Below are 9,460 nucleotides of genomic sequence, written 5' to 3'. Positions count from 1 at the left end.
AGCTAACGCTCAAACCCATTGCGCTATACGCTGTTAGGTAACGGGGGTAAACACCTATATAAAATCATACTTGATTTATTGTTTAATTCGATGGGAAGTACGTCACAATATGCCATACGACCTTATTATGCACGTGTAATGTATGACCAGTACATGTTTTCATAATTTGCAATAAACATGCATACATGTATATATAGGATTTATTTTAATTACACATCAGGCACGTAGCATCAAGGGGGGGGGGGGGGGCAGGGGGGCCTGCCCCCCCCCCCCACTTTTTATCGCAGCAACAAATTTTTTAAAATTTACATTAAAAAAAATGAATTATAATGGAGTTGCCCCCCCCCCCCCCATTTTTTTGGAAGTTAGTAAAAAGTTGATATGAAAATAAGGAAATGAGTAGTCAAATTGAATATACCCCCCCCCCCCCCCCCCCCACGGATTAGGAATTTGATGATTTGGAGGGAAAAACATTTTGGTAGGGAAGAATTTTTTCTGGGAAGTATAGTTGAGTGGCCCCCCCACTTTCAAAAACGATGCTACGTGCCTGCACATAGAAATTTAGATATTTCATGATCAATTTCCATGCATTCACAATATCGATTGAATAATAAGTTGTCATTATTAGATCAAAATTCTTTTTTTTATTGAACGACATTGGCTTATGAAGGTCCCTGCGTGAGTGTGTATAATTATATCAGTGTGATAAACAGATAACCGGTGAACAAAGGATTCTAAAGGTAAAACAAAAATCGTTTAATAAAACTTCCCGACTACCAGACGTAAGCATATACGCAGCTAGGGACTTTAAATTGAAATATAGATTAATACGGTCAATAAAAAGGACTGGGAGAGAATGCAGGAAGTTTAAGGACCGAATACACACGTATCTTATTCTTTGCAGTGATTTTATATAGATAGTTTTAAATTCTTTGAATTTTAAAACTTTAATGTAACATATGTGCAATAAATGTAAAATGGAGTACACTGTTCGCTGTCAGTGAAGTATATCTTCAATTCATTTTCAACGACACCACATATACTTTTCACATTATGTGGGCGAAAATTTAGGAAATAGATCCTCGGCATATTTTAAGGTAAGAACAGTATATATCTCTCGATGTCTATATGATGAACTTTAAAAAAGTTTGTTTTATTGGAGAACGTTATACATATACATGTGTACATATTGTTAATCTTCTGAACTTTCGGGCATTTACATGAACGTTACATTTTTTCCTTATATAAAAAACCTGATTTTAGAACCATTTTAACAAGACGTACTTGGACTTTCAGTAGGGCGTACACATGTAGCTATCTATTCTTTGCGTCAAACGTCAAACAAATTAAAAATGACGCAGTTTCAATCGAAATATATGCATCGCGATTGCGTAGTCTTAGCTCAAAAGCCAGACAAATCTTATTGATTTCAAAGAGCCATGGCTGAGTGGCTATTACAATGAAATAGACAGGCCTATATCACATTGCTGTTTGACACAACTACAGTGTATGTCCAAAGTCCAAGCTTCTACTTCCGTGTGTGTGTTGGATGGTGACCGTCCCATACGATGACCTTCAGCAACTAACGCGGCCTATATAGTTACGAGAAAAAATATATTTCGTCAAGCGTGTCTGAAAATTACATTCTTGAAAAGGTTAAGACCGAAACTAACAGTGTGATTATGCAATCGATGTAAGTTAATATTCAAAGAGAAAAAATAAAGATAAATAATAAAGTATTCCGTTTAAATGTCCGAATGGAAATTTGAATATGAAATGGATATATTAATAAAGACTAAGGTTCCTTCTAAATGTTTGTTTTCAGCAAAAGAGAAGCGAGATGGTTTTTAGAACATTCGAGACGAAAAAAACACACGGGAGCGGTGAACGTTGATTATTTGCTGAATATATAAACACTCAAACAAGGTAGAAAAATAAGATTGAATGACGGTCATGCGCTTAGAATTAAGACAAATGAAACCTACATGTATATGTTATTTTTATGCATTATACTGCTAATTATATTACATGTACAATTCTACGAATATATACCTGATTCGACTCAATAAATGGAAGAATTAAATCACTTCCTCGATCGTTCGATTTTTATACAATCATGAATGTACAAACACAATCCGCTTAAAATTAACAGAGTATACATGTATATATGGTGCATGTGCTTGACATACCACCAGGTACATGTGCAAGCAAACACGCGCGACTATGGTGCACTGTTCTTTACACAATTTAGATTCAATCAAAATATATGTGTAAACGTTTTGATAATATATTAGAGGAGTCTAAATTTTTATGATCGAAGGAAGTGCATGAACTCGTTCGCAGTCCATCTTCCCAAGTCAAGAGTTTCTCATGGGTTTACTAGGTAGAGCGGAGCGGATCAGAAACCCTTGACTTGGGAAGATATTCTTAGTCAGGAAATATACTTGCAAAATATAACATAAATTAATTTGGTCAAAACACAGCGTGCTCACACTCCATTTATTAAAGATTTTTTTTTTTAATATTTATTTTTTTTCTTTTCTTTTTTGCTACACAATCAATCACTCGGTTTATTTGGGTCTATTGCTTGTACCGAAATATATCTAAACGTCTCAGAGTAAAATATACAATGTACATGTATCACTGTTGTCGACTAAAAGATGTGGTTTTTCACACTGGCGTCGGGAGCAAATTGAAAGTGGGGGGGGGGGGGGGGGCTAGACTGATCTTCAGATAAACCTAATTCCCAAAATCATGAAAATCCTAATCCGTTTGGGAGGGGGGGGGGGGGGTATACCTATAGTATAGTTCCAATAAAAAAAATCTTACCTTACAAATTTTCTTCTCTTAAAAATAATGAAATTCCTAATCTGCGGGGGTGGGGGGGGGGGGGGGGGCTGCCAACTTGTCAATCTCTCAAACGTACGTACATTACGGAACAATTATATGTTTCCTGCGAAAAAAAAGTGTTGGGGGGGGGGGGGGGCTGAACCCTCTATTCTGCTATGTGCCTAATGGTTAGGTCTACATGTAACTTAGCAAAAATAGTCCACCCCCGGTTCCTACGCCTATGTGTCAGATATTATAAGCTGGCGAAAGTTTGGCATTGGTCGGTTGCGTCCGTTAATCCGTTAATATCCGAAACGCAGAGACAAGCGCCTCATTGAGCGGGTCTTCCAAAGGTATATCACGTCGATCTTTGCTTTCACTATACACATATAACACTCTAGAGAAAAATAATATCTTATAATCAGTTTGATTCTTGAAAAAAATATTTGGAGTCAATGTCATTCGTTGCTTATCTCTTCGGCTGGACTAACACCACATAAAGGGCCCTTGACACGGCATTAGGTCTACCTTCAAAACCACGTGTTTCCCTTTGTTTGTAAACAACCTGCGCACTCCATGCATTTTACTTAAATGTAGACGATGTAGTTCCTGTAAAATATTATCATCATCCAACAAATACATAATGTATTCTTCTCAGTGATACAGAAAACTGTAATACAATTATTTTTAAAAAAAAATAAAGGAAAATGAAAAAAGCCAAAGAATTAAAAAAAAAGTGAAGTAACACGGAACTAGGCCTACATATTGAATTTTTATTATGAACGGTAACCGGTCGTTTTGCGCAGCGGTGCTTTTGCCCCAACTCAGTTTTATTTGATTTTGCTCTTAAATTACCGTTTTTCATACTTGTTATGCCAGTATTGCAAACTTCATGATGCAATATTCAATAAATATTTAATCTATGAAGGGAGAAATTATAATTTTTTGGTCTGAACTAAAAGTATAAATACTGCTAAATGACAATTAAAATATAAATATACAGGCATATGTTTACGAAAATTTTCTATGATACAGTCTTCTCACGAACGTTCGTTAGACAAATACATATATTACGGGAAAGTTAGGTCATTCATAAGTGAAACCTAGGGGTGAAAACCAAAGCAGTCTGAGGAATATCCTAAACTAAGATATATGCCTAAATCATTAATTATTATACATACTTAGAGATACACAACGCCTAATAATTTAAGCCATTTAAGAGGATTAAAGTAGTTGTTAAATGTTGAAAACGATAAAACACATTCAAATCATATTAACCAATGATAATTCGTGTGTGTTAAAAAAAGACATGAAATATATTTTTACCCGATGCTATAGATACACATTTATATTTATTAAAGGTTAAACACATATACATGCACTCTTCAAAGCTTTTTTATTAAATGAATATAAAGAATCATACTTTGAGACAATTTTGGTCGGGGCGTGTTCAAATCACGCCCAAACCGAAATTTTCTTATATTGTTCTTATATTTAATAAAGTATTTATAAGTAGATTTCAGTCTGTCTGTTTCTATAGAGCTATGAATTAACTATAAGTCTCCGTAAGGAATATAGAGAAAAATCAGAAAATAATACTTGGTAGATGTAAATAAATGTACCAGGTATATACATTTACGGAACTACAATGCATGCCTTCGAATGCATCAAACGATTATTCGTAAGTTCTTAGCTTTTAAACTTTTGAACATTTTGGTTTTAGTTTAAGTAATTTTGTAAGCAAATTAATTAAGTTTATGAAAATTAACAAAGTAAAGTTTTTCCCCCTAAAATGATATCTGAAGGAGATACTTCGTTATTGGGCACTGTGAATACAGTGACTGCTAAGTTTAAATTTGCAACGTCAATAAATCAAATTTAACTAAATATTTTAATTATTCAAGACTTTAGGCATTCAGAAAATGAAGACTGGCACAAAAATCACTGCATTTGATCGGTTTTTATTTTATAAACGCGTTTACAGCATATGTAAAGACGACCCACGTAATTTTTACGAAAATTGATATTAACCATATTCGCGAAGAAGAAAAGAAAGAAATTAATATTGATTCATATTTGAATCAATAACTTTATTTATTTTGCAGCTAATCTTATTCATTGGGGGGGGGGGGGGGGGGGGGGGTCATACAATGATTTTTAGCGTTAGCGGGTTCTGTAAATTTTTCCTGCAATGATCGCTACCTTCATAACCCGCATGAATCATCAAAGAAAGCATTTTATTGTTTCTTTAACTACATGTAATTAATAAACTGATTATGAAAAGTTAGTAAAATTTACTAAATTACTGCTAATGTACAAAAGAATTTTAGCTAAAAGAAACAGCCAAATCGTCTCCTGTGAGACTTTGAGTCTGGCATCGTTATGATTATTTCGTGCAGTCCGGGATTTTACTACGGTCGCTGTAGGTTCAGACCAATCGATAAATAGGGCGTGTCAATTTCAGTCCTGTCACTTTCAGCCGCTGTAGATTTCGACCAATCGATAAATAGGGCGTTTAGATTTCAGTCTGGCTGTTTCTTTAGAGCTATGAATTAACTATAAGTTTCCGTAAGAAATAGAAGAAATTATGCTTGGTAGATGTAAATATATAACTATGATTTCTCTCTCTCTCTCTCTCTCTCTCTCTCTCTCTCTCTCTCTCTCTCTCTCTCTCAAAAAAGTCCCGAGCGATAATGTCTTAATCCCACCTAAATATACGATCTGAGTTACAAACTAAACTGCATGGACTTATTATAGTTATAACGCCTATTAAAAGCTTCTACACTCTATTCTACACTTTATTTGTCAGCTGCAAGTCTGTAGCTCTCAATCTGAAAAAAATATCGTCCAGTCGATTTTTGAAATGTATTTGGATGAATCCGAGTTTACATGTATATATTGATCTAAGTTGCAATATTGAAGTTTATCATGTCGTATTTACATCCATTATATATTTCTTAAGGAAATTGATTGTAATTCATAGCTCTAAAGAAACTGACAAGACTGCACGAAATAATTAATTTGATGATGTCAGACTCAAATGGGATTGCTATTTCTTTTATCTTACATACTGATGTACATTAACAAAAATTTAGCTACTTACTCTTTACGATCAATTCATTAGTTTGATAAAAGGGAGACCTTATATAATAGTCCAAATGAAGCACAAAAGAAAGCATTTCATTAGTCATATACATACATCTATACCTTAATAGCTGTGAATCAATTTATCAATTACTCATAAAAACTGAGTAAAATACGTATACATTACTATTATTGTCAATTCAAACGTTTCACAAGAGGAACAGTCAATTTTCTACACTTGTCACGGTCACGAACTACAGTTTAATGGTAAGTCGGGGGGTCAGTCCGTCCAAGTCCGCGGAGTCCATGCATGCTCTCAATGCATCTTTGAAAGTTTTAATAGATCAAGAAATATTCCCTGCAAATACATGTAGTTAAACCAGCTTTTATTTGCGTGCGAGAAAATTTCACGATTAGAGTTAATTCGCGAGAGGCTCGTTGTCGCAAATATTTCTTGCCACGATCCAGATTATATACTCATTTTAATAGCAAAATATAGTCGTCGCAAACTAATTTGAGCAGCACTATTAATAGGACAAAGAAGACACCAATGAAAAGAGTAAAAATTAATTATCCCGGCTGCTTGAGTTGAAGTGGACAATTTCAGGAAAAAATAGAGTAATCATTTGTAGTGGATGTAAATATTTCTCAGTAATTTTGGTTCAGTTATTCTATGGATTGATGAAAACTGTTGGACTGTTCATTTCTTGCATGATATTTCCTAATTTAATTAATAATCAAAGAAAGACTAGAGAGTAGAGACCGACCTAAGTAATTAGCTATTGTAACATTTACCCCAACTGACTGTTTCTTCTTTTTTTTTTAGGTTTAACAAGAAGATGGATTAAGTAAAAACGTGGGAGAAATCATGTATTACAGCTTTTGAAGCGTCTAGCGCCGCCCATGCATCTCTTACTCTGATATTGTATTTTGCTGTTTTTGAACTGACGAACTAGACTTGAAACAGTTCGAAACTGAAAACCTAGAGGACCAGTTTACAACTTAAGGAGCACGAAAATAAGAATCTTCTGCAGATGTCATATCCTCTAAAACGATTCACAGAACTTGAGAACTCCAACGCCGCTGATTAAACATATAAAACATATTCAGAAATATTCAACAGCAACCCCAATTTCTCAGGCCTTAAGTTTCTCTGCCAGAAAGGCCCGAGAAGTTGCGATGTGATTCAGCAGTTTAGTTGCAATCGCCATCCACCAATATATGGGAAAACTCAAATGTAGGAATTGAAAAAATAATACGCAGCGGTCAATTTTCTTCCGTGTTGAAGTACACATGTAAGAAAAAAAACATTCTAAAAATTACTAAAATGATATTCGTGTACTCGTTCGCTGGTCTGTGACGTTTGTGAGCTTTACGTCTGAACTGTACGTAGACTCTTTGCGGTTGAATAATGGCAGGGTTAAAAGGACTCGGTGCAAACTTAAAATTGTGAATGATCTCTACCTTGAAATGAGAATTAACACAGTCGGCAATTCTTTTTTAAACAATTTCTGATTTTGGTTTAGTTTTTCACATAATTATCATCAAAATTGAATGTTGAGTGAATTCGAATTGAGGGCAACATTGATTAAGTTCCGCTTTGTGACAGGGGTTCACATTATCTCTGTTACCTTGAACCCCAGTCATCATTTGTAAATTATAACCCTTTCTAATTACGTATACATTGATATTGATATTGAAAACCTTACTATTTTGAATACTCAAAATTGATTTTGTACACTTTGTATGTCTGACTGTATTTAATTCACTTGTATTATATAACTTTTGAGATATTTGTCTTTGGAATAAAAAAAATTGAACTTGAACATCCATTGTATGCACCCGCCTGCGACATGCCGATATACTAGTATTCCTTCACCAGATGTCTGGGGTCAATCATCTGATACGCTTCGTAATTAAACAGCACACTGACTTTCAGCTCCAGTGTCTAGTGTGCACCGCATCCATGGCCATGTCATTCACATCAACGCAAACAGCAAACCCGCAGTTCACTGTAAATTCAAAGCTGGTCCAAGTGAGCTTTTCTATTAAAAATTTGTCCGTTGTCTGATGCAGTCATTATCGTCGTTAACTTTTCACGTTTTCATCTTATTCTCACATGATGTCAAGAACTATTGGGCCGATCGATTTCAACCAAACTTGGCACAAAACATCACTGGATTTTGTTCAAATCATGGAAGGGACCTCCTCTTTAAAGAGGAGATATGATTTAGACTTATTGAAAATTTGTTGGTATTTTTCAAAAATCTTCTTCTATATTATAAAAAAAAAAAATTGGCAAGAAAATCTGGAACTCTGATCTGAGAGGATATGATGTGGGCACAAATCTTCTTCTCAAACACCATTAAACAGGAAAAGCTGGAACTTATGTGGAGGCATCCTCAGGTAGTGTAAAATTAAGTTTGTTTTTGAAATCATGGTCCCTAGGGTTAGGGTTGGGCAACAATGGGGGGGGGGGGGGGGGCAAATTTTACAAAGGCATACGTACATGTATATAGAGAAAATCTAAAAAAAAAATCATTTTCTAAAAAACCATTAGCTTCGATTCCTAGTCTAAACTATCAATATTCAATATCCATATGCAATATTTTAGCAATAATTTCAGGAAATTTATCATATCTGTTTGGGGCCCCATATCAAAAAAAAGGATGGCATGTGACATGGGTCACGAATAACATAAATAAACATTTTAAGTCCACAGGAGCTTGGTTGTTGGATAGTGAATTTCCTAATATATTTGTTCCCGAAGAAAAAATTGATTAAAATTGGTAATCTTATGTGTATTTCTGTGTATTGCAATAACTAAATTCACTGAAATCCCCCGTTTCAGTCATGTTAAAAAAGTTTTTTAAATGTACATTCAATACACTTTTTTAACATGACTGAAACGGGGGATTTCAGTGAATTTAGTTATTGCAATACACAGAAATACACATAAGATTACCAATTTTAATCAATTTTTTCTTCGGGAACAATTGCAAATAATTAGGAAATTCACTATCCAACAACCAAGCCCCTGTGTTTAAGTCCCCATCTTTATGTCTAAATGGTTTTCGGATGATTGATACAGAGGAATGTCGGAAGGCCGTTAATTCGTATGGAACGCCAAATTAACATATATTCAAATATTTGTACCTATCTTCAAATAATTGTACCTATCTTCAATTCAATTGTACCTATCTTCAATTCAATTGTACCTATCTTCAAATTGAATTAGAGATAGGTACAATTCAATTATACCTATCTTTAATTCATTTGAAGATAGGTACAATTGATTTGAAGATAGGTACAAAAGCAATGAATTGAAGATAGGTACAATTGAATTAAAGATAGGTACAATATTGAATTGAACCTATCTTCAATTACTAAAATATTGGCAATAATGAATACTCCCTGTATAGTACTGCATCAGATGAAGGCGCATCCATTTTGAATATTGTTGCTGTTGTTGTTTTGTATTCGACGCTTCATTTACATTATTTACATTTTTGATCGATGACACTTCAAAGTTTTTGATTTGAAAATG

General features: G+C 34.3%; 1 long non-coding RNA gene across 1 annotated transcript; it reads left to right on the top strand.

The window, feature by feature from the left end:
- The first annotated feature begins 541 nt into the window (after window positions 1–541).
- Window positions 542–8,080, top strand: LOC128168735 (uncharacterized). Its single transcript, XR_008241440.1, has 3 exons — window positions 542–1,097; window positions 1,826–1,926; window positions 6,740–8,080. It is a non-coding gene; the product is annotated as an uncharacterized LOC128168735 (long non-coding RNA).
- The last annotated feature ends 1,380 nt before the right edge of the window (window positions 8,081–9,460 follow it).

The sequence above is a fragment of the Crassostrea angulata genome, unplaced genomic scaffold, assembly GCF_025612915.1.
Source record: "Crassostrea angulata isolate pt1a10 unplaced genomic scaffold, ASM2561291v2 HiC_scaffold_45, whole genome shotgun sequence".
In the NCBI taxonomy this organism is placed as follows: Eukaryota; Metazoa; Mollusca; class Bivalvia; order Ostreida; family Ostreidae; genus Magallana; species Magallana angulata.
This window is presented reverse-complemented; position numbering and strand designations above follow the sequence as displayed.